This window comes from Sipha flava, unplaced genomic scaffold, assembly GCF_003268045.1.
Source record: "Sipha flava isolate LNK unplaced genomic scaffold, YSA_version1 197_pilon_pilon, whole genome shotgun sequence".
Lineage (NCBI taxonomy): Eukaryota > Metazoa > Arthropoda > Insecta > Hemiptera > Aphididae > Sipha > Sipha flava.
The window spans coordinates 1,735,412-1,756,460 of NW_020272774.1; the positions used below are offsets into that span (position 1 = coordinate 1,735,412).

At 29.0% G+C, this 21,049-nt stretch overlaps 1 protein-coding gene across 1 annotated transcript in view; it reads right to left on the bottom strand.

Annotated features, from left to right (window-relative positions):
* Window positions 1–21,049, bottom strand: part of LOC112681793 — a 161,759-nt gene that overhangs the window by 133,663 nt on the left and 7,047 nt on the right. Inside the window, exon 2 of the mRNA XM_025552112.1 lies at window positions 2,047–2,079. The gene's annotated coding sequence lies outside the window, so the exon portion shown is untranslated. The remainder of the gene's footprint in view (window positions 1–2,046; window positions 2,080–21,049) is intronic.

Below are 21,049 nucleotides of genomic sequence, written 5' to 3' on the forward strand. Positions count from 1 at the left end.
TAAAAATATCTCAACTTTTTAAAAATCATTCAGAAATATTAATTTCAATATCTTTTCCGTAATTCTTCTTATATAAATATATTACATTTAATTATTAATCATAAATATTTTACTCGTCACTTAAATACATTCAGTGTTTGAGCTCAAAATATATACAAGCCTATACTTAGAAAATAATTTTCTTCATTGCATAGTTCAAAATAAAAAAAAGTACTATTCATAAAATAATGTAACTCTCGATCAATTATAATGTTGCTCTTAAAATAGTAATAAGATGAAATCAAAAACAAAAATCACCACCGTACGTATAACTACGTTTAGTACATGTTTGGTACATGTTACGTAATGTGTTTGACAACATACGCGCGCCTTTCTTATCGTTAATCGTGTATGTGAATGATAAAATGGAGGCAGTGTCGACTCCACGGTTTTCGGGGTCCGGTGCAGAATTTTGTGGGACCCCATATATATATTAATTTATTAATTTATTAATTGTTTATAAAAATCTTAGTTTGTTCATGTTATTATATAACTAAATAATGTTTTGAACCGTCATCGACGATAAACAATTTTACAAGTGCATGCACGTGCAATACTTCAAAGCTATGCGTAATTGGTACCGTCTTAATTTTCGTCGATAACAACCCGTTTTCTGAGAAAACCACAAGACCACACGAGTTGCGATTTGCGTACTGGGACTATATTATTTTTACTTATAAAGTGATATTCGTAATACACCATTTGTGGGGCCCCATACAAACGTGGGGCTTGGTGCGATCGAATGGTTTGGCCTCCTCTAGGGCCGGCACTGCATGGAGGTGTTCGTACGGCACGTGCGCGTGGAGGTGAGATCAGTGCTCAACGTTTCTTTTTTTTTTTACGTAACAAAAAAACCACTTTTTATACACGATCACATTTTCGTATTTTTTTTTCATTATTTATTCTTTAATTTTTAATGATTCGCGTGTGCGTATTACACCGGTGCGTTATATTTATTATTATTTTCTTATAAAAATTCGCGTGTGCGTATAACATCGGCGCGTTATACTTATTATTCTTTCGCGGGTGCGTACCAACCGTCGCGATTATCATTAATACATTTTTTTGTTATAACATTCGCATGTGCGTTCTATACCGGCGTAGTATTATATTTTTCGAATTCTTATTATTAATTAACAATCTACAAGGTATTTAGTTATATTTATTTAAATTACCTTATCATAGATACGTTGTACATATAAGTTAAGTATTATCTATCTTTATTTATTTAATTGGTTATAATCTTGTTCAATATTGCATGCAAAATATTATTATTATTTCTTTATGGGTTACATTGTTATTATTCTTTTCTCTACTCGAGTTAATACCTGTCTTTACCTAATTATATTTTTTATCCGTGTCCCCACATCCTAACGTAACACAGTTCAGGCTAGGGTTCAAAACAATACATAACATATAACTATTTTGTTAAGTTAATGGTGTTTATGCAGTTAGTTATCAGCAAAAATGCATGTATTAATATATATATAATACATATTACGGTTTTATGAATATACCCGTATATATTGTATATATTTTATATTTGTTATATATTTATCGGTTTTATATACTATATATAACCAATATATTTGTGTAATAAATAATATACTATATATTTTGGCAAGCCGCACAGTGTGTAGCTCAGTTTTAAATGAAAGTTGTTTTTATCTAACAAACACAATTGAACAAGTCCTAAAATGTCTGATCTAATAATTAAATATATTTATAAATAATTCTTAATTTAAATTATTTTCAATCAAACCTCACATTCCTATATAAAATCTAAAAATTATTTTAATTTAAAATATAAATAAGGTTAGTAAAAATATAAAATTTAATAGAAATGTTTCACATATAATTGATGGTTGAAAGTACTGTTGTTATAAATCAAAATCCCAGCATAAACATAAATTATATTACTAATGATTTCCAAAAAGCTTATTAAAAGATAGACAATATAAATGATTGTGAATGTTAATAAAAATATTATAATTATCATTTACTTACCAGCTGAACAATGGAAATCAAAGTAAAAACCACCTGAAACATATTTAAAATTGTTAAGTTAATATTATTGACTGTGGGAATATTAATACATTGTTATCTTTAGAAAATTTATTTTTTCTCTGTTTACTATTTTATTCTTAAATATAATGAAAATGCAACTTAGGTACTAAAACTAAACTAAAATTAAATAAATAACCTAAGTACCTACATGTTTTGATATTAATACAAGTCATATTATTAGCATAAGTAACTTAGAAAAGTTACATGTTAAAATTTAAGAATATTAAACACATTAAACAGTAAATTAAAAGTTATAATGTAAATATGATTTTATATTATAAACTAACATGTTATTAGGAGAACCATTAAGCTTTATGCTTCTCTTCAGTTAATAAATATATTGAACATTTTATTTATTTTTCATATCCAATATATTTTTTTATAAACTTGCTCATATTTTATTATATACTTTTCATGATAATAAAAAAAGATGAGTTTCAAGGGTTTAATGTTTTTTTTTACACCCAAAATTAAAAAAAGTATTTAAAAAGTTTTTAGTATTTTTATTTTTCATAAAACAAAAAAAATATATATTTGAAACCCAATTTAGTTATTTAAACGGGTTCGTTAAATATTTTTATGCCAACCAATTTAATATTCATTAAAATTATTTGATTGTGTAGTGTTTCTAATTTTGGCAAGCTAAAAATAGTACGAAGTGATTTCATGTTATATTGAAATTTTTCTAATACTCGTAATAATAAATGTGGTAATTATAAATGATTATGCCGCAATGGAATTAATAAGTTAAAGGTATCATCACCAATCATTATTAATCGAATTAGTATACAACTCGGTGGACTTCGGGGGTCTTTAGACGTTTTTAATACATACAATCGTTCTCGTTTGACGGCAAAACATTTATCAAATAATGTGACAGAAAGGGAAAAAATTACTGTCAAGTGACTAATTTTTAATAATCCATTCTTTGCCTATCATTGAGTGCTATTAATTTTACTCCGATAATTAAGCGCACAAAATCACGATTAATTAACCGTGCCTAACGTGAGGTCATTTTCTTCTGAAGCATTATCATAAAAAAAAAAAAAAAAAAATGGGTTAATACTGACTTGTTGAAAACATTTTCGGGAAAACAAAAGAATTGCCTATAAAATATTAAATCTTAAAGGGCCACTAAATTATGATGGCTATATTAAATTGTTTTCCGATTTTTCATACTACTATAATATTTAAAAATTATAAGAAAATATTAACATAAAAAATACACAATCAATATGATTAAGGTTAAATCAGATTCTTTAAATATTACCATTCGGTTTTAAAAAACCCATTATGTCTTTATTGCATTCTGTTTTCTTCGTAAAAATATGTTAAAAAATATCATTTTAAAAACATTTGCCAAGATTTTCTGGGTGTATTGCAAAGATTTTCGTACATAAGTAAGATATAACGTGTTAAAAATGAAAAAAAAAAAGCCCATAAACCGTATCATTTTAACTTGTCTCATGTACACATAGGTTTTGAACAGTTTATTTGTGTGGGGATTTAGATAAGATTTCTGAGATACAGTTTTTTATTATTTATCGTACTTCGAAATTCATTCATTTTCGGTAATCATTTTATCTGGAACCAGCCTTACCAATAGAAGGAATAAAATTGTAATATATTCGTGGGAAAAGTGAACTATAACTTTACTACTCAGTGTGAGTTTATAACAATATGTCGAATATTATTATGATTACAGAAGAAGTGATCAAAGTATGGAGTAAACCACAAAAACATGATTAAACTTAATTGATCTCCATGTTATAAACATAAAAATGCAACTTATTGCAAGTGCAACATTTGTTTGTCTGCATTGTTAGTTTAGATTTGTATATTTTTACACTTCACATGTTTTATTACGAAATAAAAATAAATACCATTAAAGGTGCTTTAGTTGACCATCAGAGAAGACGTTTTTCCTTGTAACTGTTCTAACTTCAGAACGAAATAAATACTTAAACGTAAAAATCGGATTTTATGCGTATCATTATTCAATGTTACAATTTATTTTCGCTTTATTTCCACACACATTTTCTCTTGTGGCTGTGTATATTTTGTACGCGATGGTTGCGGCAAGATCGCATTAAGATAAATTCGATTTCAAATCGATCGCCATAAATACGAACATGTGTGTGTGTTTGTGCGTGTAAGGTAACGTCGACTAGAAATAGTTGGCCTCGTTATCACCGCCCCGTGCCTTTATTTTCATCTCGTCCTCAGATCGTTTCTAGAGTAATGGGAAAAAAAACTCTGGCCAGCGGGAAGTGGTTCGGGAGGAAAGTGCTGAGGATAATGACCGGGTACAGTGGTGGCGGAGAAAAATTTTCGCCATTATTCTGTGACCCGGTGGCGATTCGCGGGCCGGTAATATAGGAGGTAAACCGATATTAATTTTTATTTACCGTCAATGCTAGAAAATACTTATAACCGTCCGCTGAAAAGACAACGGGAACGGTCGCGGCGAAGAATTCGATGATTTGTACGTTCGGGACAAGATCGAGTACGTATACACATAGGTCGAGCATAGAACGCGCAGACGCGATAATAGCGGTAAAGCTATAGTGGACGTCGTATTGTCTGAAAACCATTGAAACAATATTATACTGCTCAACGGTGGTGGTGCGGCACCACACTGTGGTCGTTCTTGTCCGATTCTCCGGAAAAGTCATGAAACACCCCGTCGTCATCACGTAAAAAAAAAACTTTCGCAATAGTGTTATTATTCGAAAGTTATAATCATTCACGGTACGTCACGATGACTGCATATCGTATAACGGTATCCCGATGAACTATCGAAACGCGGTAGTTTTTAACTTCTGTTGATTTTCGTAATATTTCTTGGCATCCGAGATTCGATTTTCGAGGAGCGCGAAGAAATGATTATAGTGTAATAGGATTGGAAATAGTATATGATTCGATAGTTTTGAACGCAAGCCGCCGGGTTTACGTACACGCGTTTGAATCGGACGTTTTTCACCGCCCGGATGACTCCTTAGGTAGCTCAGGAAGCGTATGGGACTTGCCGGCATCCAAATGTTATTCAAGTCTCTTCAACGTTTAAGGGAAATATTAGCCTTCAGAAAACGCAATCCAATCTACGTCTACGAAAAAGAGGAGAATTCATAAGCAAACGAATATTTTTAATATAAAAATATCCTACTACTGCGCAATTTAAGTAAACTGATACCGTCCCGTAATAAACATACTCTTATCATTTAACATTTTACAGTACACGGTGTATTTTATAAATGATAGTAATATCACGACAGCTGATATTGTTAATATTCGATAAACAATGAGAACTCGATCCGTACTGATTAACTACATCCATTGATATGATTCATAAGATTACACGCATTTCGAAATTCATATTAAATAAATTTGTTCGTCATTTATAGACAATCCTATTTTTTACATTCATGTGTTAGTTTTGAAAACGATACAACTTTTTATTTTATTTTATTTTCCATTGAATCAATTATTTTATTTTATTATTATAGGTACGTGAAATTGGTTCCCTTTGTCCTATAAGTTTCAAACAAAAGACAAATAATTGTAAATTAATTGTAAATAGTTTTAAATGCAATTTTGTAAAATTTGTAAATTCTCAGAGAACCAGGAACAGCTCGTTAGGGGAGACTTAGAGACTGCGTCTCCCTTTAAAGAAAAACAGCTACTTATAAATAATAACTATTTAAGAATAAAAATATTATATATTATATAGATATCACTATCTTTGTTTATTATTACAACTTGAATTCCACAAAATCTAAAATCTATAAGTAGTTATTTCGATGGAAATACTATTTTAGTTATTTCGACGACGCATCAGTAAAATTGATGCCCTACAGGTTCAACCATAACATGTAATATTTTGGTTTGTTGGACAGAAAGAGCCGAGAAGAGTAAGCCACGTATTATAGACACTATTGAAACTGAATTCACTAAAATAATTTCCGTATCACCGCACAGTCATTAGTCGCTGTATGCCATCATCTGCGTTTATTTTCGAGTTCGCAGATAAAAATGTGTAGCAGAATTGAATAAGGTTATGAAAAAAATTTGGTATTAAAACTGTATTTAATTTATTTATTACTAACAAACTATAAGTAACTAATAGCTTACAAGATTACCTTTTCGTTATTATAATAAAATAACTTAACTTTTCAATAGGAAAAATAAACGCATTTTTTCACATAACTTAAAAAAAATATATATATAAGTAATAAAAAAAATTAACTATGTATTTCCGATATCTCCTATATTTCTGATATTTCCTTGAAATTCAAAAAATATACTATATTAGATTAATAATATCACAAGTTCGACTCGTTACTAATATTAAACTATATACTACCATAATTATGCTAACTATATTCATGATGTAATCTTACCTATAATAATAATAATATTTATAATAATTTGATTATGATTTTCCATGTTCTCTGAGAATTTACAAATACCAAAATTACACATACAACTATTTGCAATTAGTTTGAAACCGATAGAATGAATTGAGAGGTTGCGTGAAGTTGGCCCCACCCATTTTGATTTTGATTTTGATTTTCTGACATTTTTGGGGATTGACAAATTCCAAAATTGCATTTACGATTACCTACAATTAATTTACAATTATTTTTTTTTTTTTTTTTTAAACTAGTAGGATAAACTAAGAGCAAACTTCTCGTACGTCATTATTATTACTGTTGAAATCTTATAACGAATTATTGTTTAGAAATTATAATTATGTAGAGCTAAACATTTACTCGTATTATAAAATTTAAGACATCAATTTAGATCATTATTATTAAGATGATTTTTTCCAGAATTTTTAAAAATGTTGAGAGGAGACTTAGAGGTCTATATGAGGAAGAAGCATCTGGAAGTTTGGAAGCCTTATGCATTAATATTATAATTCAGTGTTTTCTGGTGAAAAGGATACAGCATAGACATAGGATATTGTCGAAGATTGATGAAAGAAGTATTACTTTTTTAGGCAGTTTTTTAGCGATTGTAATGGTTATCAAGTCGTGGCCATTTATTATTTCTTAGGTTACTTATGATATTATATTTAGAATTTCAGACGGAGAGATTTATTTTGTAGGAAGGCACATTGGTAATGTATTTAGCAATTATTTATTATTTCTTAAGATCTTATACATAAACTGATAATTATATTAAAATAATTTACAGTTATATTTTAAATAAATAGTATCTTATTTTGTATTTACGAGTATATACTTTTCATGTATTTCTTAAAATATAAATTTTTCAGAAATATTTAAGTTAGAACAAAAGTTTTAATTCACAAATAAAACATTTCTGTATATTAGAATTTAAATAACATAAAATTTCATTTAAATGTTCACAATTTCACAATGCTTAAAACATCGATTTTATTATGATTACAAGCAAAACTGTAAATGTGAATGTGTGATAAGCTGACTTATGTTCTTAAGATTTTAAATATTATTAAGTGGAAAATTAATTAAGTTTTCCCAGCTGTTTAAAATAGTAGGTTTAATATGCTAAGTGATCAAATTAAGTATTTGAGAATAATACTGAGTTTTCATTATGAAAGCTACGTATACGGATCAATATCGTTATAATTTATTAAGCACGTTAGACAATAGACATTTTAATAATTAGTAAACTATAGATACTATAGAAACATAATAGACAAATTAAAGTACGCATTTATTTAAACATTATATTGCTAATGTAACTTTAATAAAAATAGAGATAGTACAACTATCATATCAATTGTATTGTAACGTGGTCGGGGATGACCAGTTAAATATATGATATTCAGGGAAGGTTTTCTAGTCCTTATGAATATATTGTACCGTAGCACGGGAGCATAAGAGGAAAGATCTTGATATTACAAATAAATATAGATTGGTTTAGATTTAGTTATTATTTAATATACATATATAAATTAGACTTACGGACTATGGAGTTCAGCTACCTCGGACGAACGTTGTGGCAGAACTGCCGCGACTTAATGTAATAATATGTAAATTAACGTGATGTCTACTCAGCAATATCCATATTACATGAGTAGACATTAATAATATGTAACAATCATTACAGAATTGTTTTTCAATCGTATGATTCCGATATTTAACAACAAAGAAAAATGTCTAATTATATATATTTTTTTAAATAATTATATCTAAATCTTGCAGTACCTAAATACTAAAAATACAAAATAATATATTTTAATTTAAAATACATTTTACTTTTTATTATAAAGATTGATTTATTATTATTATTATTCGAATTACATATCAAACAAAGTTTTTTCTATTATAATGATTACTATACATATATAATATTATGTTATTCATTACATGTATTTCCATTAATGTATAATATTTGTGATATGGACTTTGAAAATGAAAGTATGTTAAATCAGAATATTATTTAAAATCTCTGTGAAACACACATATTCAAAAACATTTTTTTTGTAAATTTGGGCTGCAATAAACGAAATTGTAATTATGGGTCGTATTTATGTGTATTTACTAAACTAGTACACTACTGTTTGATGTTACTATAATGTAAAATTTTAGTATTAACTAAACGTTAACGAATAACGGGTGTTTATCTTTCGTAACAATTAGGGCTTCAAATCATAATGATTTTTTGTGGTTAATGATTTTAGTTCATCTATTATTTTATTCTGTTTTAACTGATCAATATTGATCTTATATTTTATAGTTTTTTAAAACCGGTTAATTTTTTTCTTTTAAAAAAATATATTTTTTTATATTAATTTTATACCTCAGATAATTCATTGTCATAATTATGAAATAATTAATTAGAAAATTCAACTACCGTGAGATATTCTTAAAAAGAGTTCATAATATGTATATTTATAATATATAAGTATACAATAAATAATATGATACACATTTTTAAGTTTTTATTACAATATTGAATATACTAACACACATAATGAACAACATAACTACAATATTTATTATCGAGTAAGACAAAACATAAAAACCATATTAATTCAAAATGTTGAACAAATTTACAAAATGTGTAAAAACTAAAATTAAATATTAATTATTTTTCGTTATTAAAAATGTAGTATGTTCAATACACTTAAGAACCAATAATTATTTGTATACTTATACGCGAATATATATAATATATATAATATATATAGTATACGCGAAATTCGCATACTTGTATAACTCGTTCAATATCAGTACACATTTTACATGGTGCATTGTCTCTTGTCAATCACATCGTATCTACCGACACAAACACATAAATTGCATTTAAAATAACGAATATGTTTTTCATGTTGACCGAGTCACAAAATTACCACAAAAAACCCTTTATTCACGCATTTTCTGTCTTTTATTAATTCGCTTAACATTATTAAACATATCCATTGCTTACATGTTGACTGATATTGGTAAAATGATTATTGTACAATTGTTTTTTTACATCATAAAATATAATTCTAATCTATTTCCAATTGCGACATAAATATACAATTTTTTCACTATAAGTTTTATGATTTTTGTGACCTCGTCTTATTGTTATTGATGTGTGCAACACAAGCGTCAACACAATATAAAATCGATCATACGACACCAAGGGAATATGAGGGTTCGACCATTTTGCCTGCATTTACAGTTATTGTTACGTATCGTAGAGTTATTAAGTACATTCGATATAAGGTTCCTGATTTAACCGGACGATGTGGTCCATATAACATGGTTGGATGAGAAGTGACTCGGTTACGTAAATACAGCGAATCCACTTAAGACGCCTTGCAGTATGCTCATCGTTCAGTTTTTAGAAACTAATTTTTGTACAAAACTAAATTCACCCCAAAGCATTCAGTGTGCAGCGCATTATAATGACTATGCGTTGTTATTCTTTTACCAGAATACTGCAGTAGATTAGGACTCACCCATGCTGATAATAAGATTGTTAGATAGAAAGCAAAATTCACCAGAACTTACGGTCTTTGAATTACATCCGATTAATATCGAGCTGCCAAAGATCAACGTGTGTAACTCTTACTATATAATTTAGTGGCCAGAGCGAGTGAACCCATAATCTGCATATAAATTACGTAAAAACAGTTTGCCGTATTTCCTAGAATATGTCAGTTGTTTCCAGTACAATTTTAGAATATATATGATGTATGGAAAATAACAGTCAATAATTTTTTATTTATTTTTTTTTAATGTGTAAAAAAACAATAGAATATAACAAACCAACGGAACAAAATGTATTGACTTTAATTTATATTATGTTCTGCTCATTTTGTAACTCGGATAGATCAATTATTGCGTAAATGCAATGGTTGATAAAACTAAGTGTGTTTACTTATTCAAACAAGTCTAAAATCGACTACTAGTATAAAGTGTATACATTTTGAATGGAAGTAATTGTGTGCGATATTAAACGTATAAAACACATATAAGAATGGTAGAAAAGAAACGATCAAAATTTAACTTTTAGTACAATAATTACCGAGAGTGAAAATTTTTAACTTTTGGGAAAATTAGATCGATTCGTTCCATTTTTTCCTTGTTACTTTTTTAATGTAAGATACTAAAATTAAATGTATATTACCAATACATAAACATTTAATTTTTAATTTTTACTGCCGCTTATTAATTATAACTAAAAGACACATCAACATGATGTTTTCAAGCAAATAGTTATACAGAATTACTGTTTCAACTATAAAAAAATAAATAAAAACAGCAATAATATATTTATTGGTAAAAGAATATAATAAATAATTATAATATTTATATATTCATAGAATAACAATAGTAATAAATATATGGTTTAGCTCCCACAATTTTCCCATCGTGACTTTGGTTATAATAAATAACTTTTATTAGAAACCTCTTGTTATAGTATTGATTAAATTTATCAGACATTTCAGACATTATGTATATATTATATACAGAAAATTTTATACATTAATATAATGTATACTTATATAATAGAATACTAAAACTAAATTTCATATACGTACACTTTTGAATTTAAAATTCTAATGTAGTCGTATATTGTATAATAAATATATGTGCAACGAGCCGTTACACTCTTATTGAAATTTTTACTCGGGTTTTTTCATTTGTAAAGAATAAAAAATAAATTCTTGAACAAAGAAACAAAAATAAATCCGTGTAAAAAAATAAAAATCTTTAATCTTTCCCCATGATCTGTTTTTTTTCCTTACAAAATACATATTAGTTAAAGAAAGATTGATGTCTATGAGGGAGGTGGGAAACTTGGCACGTGAAGACAAACTCTTGTCTGAAAAATACTTTATCGATAATTTAACCACACTTTTTTAACCAATACTTTTTAACAACTTTAAGTATACATTTTTCTTCTTTTATCGAATAACACAAAATTACCCTTGAAGTGTTCAAAGAGTAAAAAACATTTTACACCGTTTTTATAGTTTGATTAAGTTATTATGAATTAGCACAACAAAAAGAGATTGACAAAATGTTACTCAAATAATAAACATTCTTATTTCAAAATAGAATTCAGAATACAAGAATTCAAACATAATTTAACGACAAAATCATTTTCTTGGCAAGTTTAAGGACTTTCTCGAATTACAATTATAATGTAAAATTGCAAAATTCTTGATAAATGGACTAAAATATTAAACATTGTATTTCATAAACCAAATTCCTTAATTGTATTAATGATGGGAATGGAATCCGGATTCTTCAAAAATCTGCCTAAACCGGATTTCGGATTTCAGGCTAGAAAATCTAGACTTTGGATTTTGAAATCCAAAACTCAGACTATCACATTTCAAAATCCAAAATCAGGATTTTTTAATTTAAAAATCTGAGATTTGGGTTTATTATTGCAAATTTCTGTATTCTAATCATATAACTTTCATTACACCACTTTTTAGTATTTTTATTAATTTTTTTTTATTAATTAAGATATCTTAATAATTGGTAAACAGTTCAAATCTTACGTACTATTATTTTGGGAGATACAACAATTAATAACTAAAATGTATTTTATGATATCCGACTTCTATATTTAGTATTACACAAAAACTTGTATAAGAGATTTTTTATTATGTTAGGTCAAAATATTATTTAAATTTAGGAATGTTTAATTATTTTGTATTTACTATAAATAGTTCTTAAAAAAATATAATTGTTATATGATTTTTACTCTTAAATAAAATATAAAGTTAAATATTTCTAATTACATCGATATATTATAAAGCATAAAATGCGTTTCTTGTACCTGATAATATTTTTTTAATCAATAAAAGTGGTAGTAAATACTCTCACAAATTATGAAAACACACATTAATACTCGAAGGCCAGAAACTTTTTTTAAAAAAAATTAAAAATGTATTTTTATATTTAATAATAAAATCTTTTATTTATTATTTTTTTCATCAGCGGAAGACTCTGGAAATTTGAAGTCAATAGTCTTTGGTACAGTAGGTATAGTTAGTAGCGGTTTTTTTTTTTTGTTTTCTATATATACGCGTCGGACAAAGGGATTAACGGTGTTGATTTCTTCTACCGTGTCAATCGTCCCATTTGGGAAGCGAAACCACCGGTGACCAGATTCGAACCGATAATCGTGCTTTTGAACACAGAAACCACATCCTATTCGGCCTAGACGACACACATTTACAAAAATTCTTTGTTGTAGACAATATTAATATGCGTGGATCTTAGATTTCTTTTTTTAATTTCGGAACTAAATCAAAAAAACGAACGCGCACACACAATAAATGATCGTTAAATGATAGTTCGGTTCGACTGCATACAGGAATAATGGTATTATGCGACATGCGACTACTTCCGTGCGCCGTTCTCTATTTTTCGTCTGAGAAACATTTCGACTGAACACAGACGTCAAAATTCAGCATGCAGATCACAAATTCAACGGATCCGATCGTTCCAATCCGTTAGAGACGTGATCTCGACAAAACCGAAAACATCTATCTTCTCATTACGGTGATTCACGTCGTGTGCAGTAGCGAATATCAGCGGCGAACGCACAAGACAAACCGTCAACGGTCCTGTTCCTTTAAAGCGTGGGGCACGGGTGAGCTCGTCGTACTTCCGTCCAAACCGCTAACGAACACTTGGATTCATCGGACGGGATGGACCACACGTGCCAGTGCATTGTTATCACTATGTCTATCGTTCCCACGTGATCGTAAACCGACCGACGACTATTAACAGTGGCGGAACTAGAGGGTGTAATTTTTGTAATTATTAACAACTAATTTGATATTTTTAACTTTGTTAAATACTGATATAAGATTAAAACTCAATAAGTATGCTTGTATTAGAAAAAAATTTCTCGAGAAGAGTATTTCATTATTAGTCTATGATAAGGGGTAACTTTAACATTTTCCCCAGGCATAAAAATTCCTAGTTCCACCTCTGACTGTTAATAAAAATATTTACGAAACAACGTGGGACGAATTTTTATGTACGCTTTATGATCCGTGTTGAAAAAAAAATCTTCACTGTAAACACTCGCACTGCAATGTCCGAGTTCATTGAGTCGTGTGGATTAAAATCAAGTGACGCACAATGGGATGATTCCAATATTTAGCGGGCCAAAAGTCCCATTTTTAAAACTTAAAAAATCCTAAATTTTATTGTTAACTATTTTTCATTTGCACATTTTGTGAGTAAATTAAAAAATTTAGATCAATAAGTTGAACATCAAATGAAACAGAGCGGTTTGAATAACGGCAAAAAGGTTTGTAAATTTGTATTCATGGTACTACATGTCCGCCAGTGTACATAAAATGCTGACTCACGGTGCTAATATTATACGATTTGCACCAGTTCCTATAGGTAAATTAGTCGTAATATATTGAAAATTATATTTTACATTAAATAAATATTATAATATTATAATAATATGTATTAGTTAAACTCTCTGAAGAAGCACAGGAAAACCGAAATATGACTTCAGACAATTCAGAGAGCATAGTGCTCGTAAGAATTCTAGGCTCAATACAAACTTGGATTTATTGCACATATAATTAATTTCATCCGATCTGTACATATCATCCATACGGTATAAGTCCAAAAAATATGAAAATGATTTATCAGAATACGTTAAACCATTGGTGATAATACCTCAGCCAGATGAATATGATGACAGTAGTATAAATCAATCTTTTTCAGAAATCACTTAGTCTGATTAGGTTTTATTACATTTTTTTTTTTTTTTTTTTTTTGTTAGAATATTATAATTTAACTAGTTTTGTTAAATTAAAGATAACAATTAATATTTATAAGAATTAATACATGTATCTATTTTTTTATATTCATAATAATATATTAATTGTAAGGGTAAAACAGAATTAACTAATTTTCCTTTTTGTGAGAGAAAATTTTGAAAATGTAAAACAGAATAAATGTTTGAAAAATACAGCTAAATAGTTTAATCAGAACGTATAAAACCATATGTATACCTGATTAGAAAAGTCTGACACAATTTTTCTTTTTTAATTATTCTTGACAACTTGAATCATAACATGTATGCATTTAAAATTGCGTAATATTGCGTACATTTTACTAAAACTCTTTAAAAAATGATGGGAAACTTGGATTTTTTTCTGTTAAATATTGTATTGTTACTGTAAATAAGTGTGGGGAACAGAATTAATAAAATTAACTAACATATTTCGCGTGAAAATCGGAATTATTCAATAAAAAGGTAAATATTTCTAATCAAACCGCTCTATTTCATTTGATGTTCAACTTATTGATCTAAATTTTTGAATTTATTCACAAAATGTTCAAATGAAAAATAGTTAATAATAAAATTTAGAATTTTTTAGGTTTTAAAAATGGGACTTTTAGCCAGCTAAATATTGGAATTATCTCACTGTGCGACGTGACAACACATACGACTTTCCGGACGACTGGTTCGTCAGTATGGCATTCTGACGTTCACGCAAAGACGCAGCCATTGGTAACGTCACCGGTATCCGAAGCAGGTGCGTTCTAATTGTTAAGTGTTTTTGTTTATATTGCATGCCTTGCTATGTTAATTTACCATCTTTTTCCTTTGCCAGCTTTGTCATGAATGAAAGGATTCTTTTGTCGGTTTTTGGTGGATAGCTCCACGGTCCACAGTACGGGTATTTTTTCACGTGTGCGATCTTCATACGTTATCGTTTATTTTCACGCCATCCTTACGTAGTACACCATCAACTGGGATCAGGATCAAAAATCAGCAGACTGTTTTATTTGCTGCGTCAGTCCAGTCAGCAAATCTGACTTTATTTTTTCTTTTCTTAATCCTTCCCCGCTTTGGCCAGGTGATAGTAACGATTTTACTAATATTTTTTTATTATTAATTATTATAATTATTATTCCGCATTCCTGTAAAATATATATTCCTATTTCTACATTATATTTGTATTTTTTTTTTATTATACTTTTAGCTAATATGGATAAGAGTTCAAGTCCTAAACTGCAGCGGTAAGTACGACTTGAGTGAACACGTATTGTGTAAGACTACCAGTACTAACAGGATCATGTGAAAAAAATAAAATAAAGTGTTATTTACTTAATTTAATAGCAATAAAAATATTAGTTTCGTGCTTGAGTACTTATTTTTTTGGTTGATATTGAAAACGTTTTAATCATAAAATTGATCAAAATATTAGTTTTTGTGATGTTAGCGATCGCCATGCCATAAAATTGGGCGGTATAAACATATTATTCCTATACTATACGCGAATAATAATGGCCCTCGGATAGTTACAAATGTTGCTCTTATATCTCTTAGAAACACTCAGCAAAATGCGTAAAAATGGAGATTTTCAGATCTGAATGTTACAAACCAAATATTCACCAAATTTTCACAGCGGATTTAAAATTTAAATATTTCGAACATTGAGCTGGGATAAAATATCGTATTTCAACTACATGTAGATCTATTTTTTTTTTTTTTTAGCTTAGTCGATTTGAACACTAATATCTCCGTGGTTTCATGAAGTTTTTTTTAATTTCGTAGAAAATAAACATGAAAAAAATTACATTCACTCCTATTCTATCCTTAACTATATCATATTTTAAAATATTTTGTGGTAACACTACACGATCAGCTGCTATAACCCTGTATTTAAAGCTATAATCACAGTAGAACAGATTCCAAAGAATTATGTATAAAGACGTAAATCATATATTATACTTGGTAGTTTATTGTTTATTTAAAACAGAACGCAACGAGGCTCAAAAAAAAAAAAAAAATTTACTGTTACCTAACCAAAAATTATTTTGCTATAAAAACTACCATGTTTTAATTTATTCTAAAATAATATACCTTATATCTGTGAACACAAAAAAATGTAGTCAAAAATACAAAAATTTAACAGAATATGAATCTGACAACCATGCTATTCAGGTCCATATATCTAATAATGTAGCTAAGGGATCTATTATACTGCATTACACTGTTTTAAATATTTAATATTTAAATAATGTCAATATTTATTCAGTTTTTCCGTCGGTCAATAATAAATATAATGGTATTTATAATTTTAAAATATGTTAAAAACAAAAATTACTGAAAATCATTATATACAGCGAAAAGTATACCTTATATAGGTTTTTTACAATTTAAAAATAATAAATATAATTAAATGTATATAGTAACATAAATATTCAATGCTCCAAAACGCTTTAAAAAAAAAAACCACTTTAAAAACGTTTGTATCCAATTCATTGTTCTGATTATTCTATTTCTGTAAAAAAAAAGGTTCATTAATATTTTTAATTGCCATGAAAATGGTAATGTATTGGCTGCAATAATATTATAAATATTCATTAAACAAATTCATCTGATTTTCATATATTTCCAGTACAGAAGAATGGAATATTTAATTTAAAAATATTAATTAATACTATATATCAAATTGGTTAATAGTTTAGCTTTTTTATAATTCAAAACTATATATCGGATTATTGGTTTTCATCGACTGTATCTATGAAAACACTTTTTGTGATGGTAAAACAACTTGAAATATTTACTGTTATCTTATACGTTATATATTGATAAATTTTCAAGTTTTCAAATGCACGTAATTACAAAGTGCTACCCAAAATATTTTTTATTTAAATCATATCTTGACTATTGATTGAACTTGATTGTAAATCGTTTAATAAATAATCCTTAATACGTTGGTACTCTTGAAATTTTTATAACGCTACACTTTTCAAAATAAAGATATCATATTATTTATCTCGGTGTATTTCATTTGAATCATCTGAAAAATGATACATATCTTAACTCTGTATAGTTGAATTATTTTTAAAAAATTCTCTCAATCATTAAATTATCTTTCTATTTGGGTATTGCTGATTAATTTATGTGTCTATGAGTTGAATAAAAAAAATAGTTACGAATTATTTTTTTACTTCTACAAATGGTTATTTAGTAATTTGTGAACGATTATAATTTTTTTTATTGTTTAATATATACAGCTTGAAATCCATTGAATTGTTTAATATATTATATATATTTTATAGTTTGTATTTAAAAAAAAATTAAGAATATGAGTCTTAATTTGCTTTATTAAATTTAATTTTTTTTGTAAAATTTATATTTTGAATAATAATTTAACGTAGAAAAATGTAGTTAGTAATATATATATATATTACAAATATAATCAATATTAATTATGACCGAATTAGTTAGATAGATTTAAAACAATATCAAATGCTAACGAGAACGAATTTTCCTTGAATTCCGTCAACAAAGTTATACTGTTCAGAGTATTATAACTATTACTAAATATTACTGTACATCTAAAATTAATTCAATTCATTTTTCAATCGATTAGATTAAAGAGTTTGTTACGGAACACACACACACACACACACACTAATGTAAAACGGTCCTTCTAAGGATCAACAAACAACAAGAACAAATATCGACCAATCACGAGCCGTTATTAAAAAAACGCTAAAAAAACCACTCTAAAGTACAACTGTGAAGGGGCTAATATCGATCGATAGAGGAGAAAAATACCTATCCGGGATTACCACCAAATTCAACGGAGAAGAAGGATACTGTGACCAATATAAGATGGAGTATACGAGACGAACCGAGGGAGAGTAAAGGAAGAAAATAACGACGAGTACATAAAATAACGAGATTGGTGGGGAGGTGGGTGGTGGCACCATCGGATAGGTAATAAAAATACCTATCCATAGACACCACCCACGACCTAATCGAAACAAAGGGAGAGAAGCTATCATCGGAAACGTAGATACGACCAAACTCAGGATGAACCGATTACGCGAAAAGTTCACTAGTCGGTGCGGTAATATGTTTATTTATATCGGCGCCCCACCTCCGACATATTCAACTTCTTCAACTTTCACATCAACTTTCAAAAAATCAATCAAACCATACAAAAGGACTGAAATTAATTTTGAGAAGGAAGACTTACGAAGATACCAGCAGCCGCAACGATCTTACAAGTAGTCCTGTACAGCCAATCAGAGGCCCGGAACCGCCGTCGTAGCTGAAAGCCCAACACACCGTCGTTACGATTACAAGCATCGTCCGCAACGGAAGCAGACAGGTCCACCGATCATACGTCGACTACAACGAACTTGAACGACCTGCTGCCGCGATCACTCGTGACGTTATACTGCATACACGTTATACCGCACGGCGTCATCTCCCGGATTACACCTCTCAGGGCTAATCGATTACTAAATAACACTATTTAGCGAACGTCCTCGATGTGCAATCGCGGTCGATAACACACGGTCACCCACGTACCCTATCGGTGCGACGTCAAACGGTCCTTCGACTTACGAACGGTCCCGGACTCAACGGTCGACCGATAACGGTCGGTGCCTGACCCGAAGCCTGAACGCGAAGTAAAGTCAGGAGTTGACCATCGAAGACCCGGGAAGCCCAGCCGCTATCCGTCCAGTATGGCACAGACTACCACCGGCCAGTAAATACCAGGCCGCCCGGAAATACTGCCAGCCATCCGACCGAACAGATCCAGAGGAATTACCCCATTACCCACGACGATCAAACCAACACTCGGCCACAACTCGTCGTCACTAAAACAGCATTTTTCAGCGCTCCCAAAATACCGAGGCACTTATTCAAGTTAACCTCCACGGATTCGGTTCGTCGTCGGGGTACCGCTTAGTTAAGTCTGTATCGGCGACGATCAATCCCCAGACCCACAACTGTATATAACGCATGACACACACAATATTGTAATATTAGGGCCAGGCTAACACTCACAAGCACCACAGACTGTTCCGACCCACTTTTCCAAGTCTAGTCGGAACACACCGACACTTTACTAAGCCCTTTATATTGTATGTTTATTTATGTATTATACCAAAATAGAGAAATGTGATTACCTATAACTACGTACATTCATATTCTTTCACGATCCGGAACGTCACCTCAGACGTTCCATTTCAAATAATTTTTTTTATAACAATTTAAAAACAACAATAAATAATTATTCATCTTATACTCTGATGTCCGTAAGGCAGTTATGTACCTAAATTGCCTATGCAAGACGCCGTTTCATACATGTATTATTATTTCAACTATATTCGAATTATGTTTAAATAAATATTAAATAGTGTTTAATATTTTTCAATCATTAATCTTGCCAAAAAATCATAATTTTACTTATAAATCTATAAATACAAAATTATTTTAAATAAACTACAATAATATTTATTCTTTATTTATTTGCATATGATATTTTAGATGAACCTAACTAATATTTAGAATTTAGAATTTAAGCCATTGAAAAATGTAAACATGAAAAACTATTTTATCGATTGTAAATGTAAGTATGTAGTAATGTCTTTCTTTATACCAATAAAATTTTTCTCTTGATTTAAATCAATATGTTAATTCATTCCGATAAGTTATTCGGGTTCCTTTCGATACAACCGAAAAAAACATTTTATTCTGTATAATACGAGTATAGTTTAATTATTAATACTAATAATATATACATACATTTGTATATATACGTGAATACAATAACAAAAACTATACAAATAAACCATAAATACCACTATGTTTTATACAAAAAATAATGTTAAATACTAATACAATAGAATGATTTACGACTAACTATGATGTAAGAATTTTGCGGCAGTACGAAAACTCTATAATGATATAATAACTGACTATAAATGGTAGAGTGCATTTTCTTGTGCCCAACATCAAAATTGTTTATACAGCGGTTTGCGTGCGACCGAACTCATTCCCACGAACAAAGATACAGAATCATCGTAAAATGAACTAAAATGTTTATACTACAAGCAACGAGTATTAAGAGTTAGCTAACAATAATATAAATACAATATCAAATATAATGCATATCAGTTCAGATTATACTGTAGACGATTTCAAACATCACATTCCATTATTCGATATTTTTATTACTTTTATATTTAATAAATAAGAAAAATATATGTACATATATATATATCGATGGAATACTAAATTAAATTGAACTGTAATTCGGAAATGTTTCTTCTTTATATCGTCCTGAACATTCTTTCAAATAGCACATTTATTACATAAATGAACGGAAACAGACCAAAAAAAAAAAAAACTGCACCTCTACAAAATGTCTATAGACAATAAATATTTTATAACCATTTTTTATCGGCAGCTTTCAAGCAGAACCACTCGAAACGACCGAATACCCTCATTTATATCTTCCTAAATAGTGGAACGACATCGAAAAAATAAGAGAAATCCAAAGAATAGTTATGTGGGCGAATGGCCAGGAAATGAAATCGCGTCCCCTGCAGTATTGTTTATCCTGGACAATTGGCATGCGACCATTCTCCCTCCGCAATGACGTACGCATGTAAATGGAAACCAAAATTCCAGGGCGATA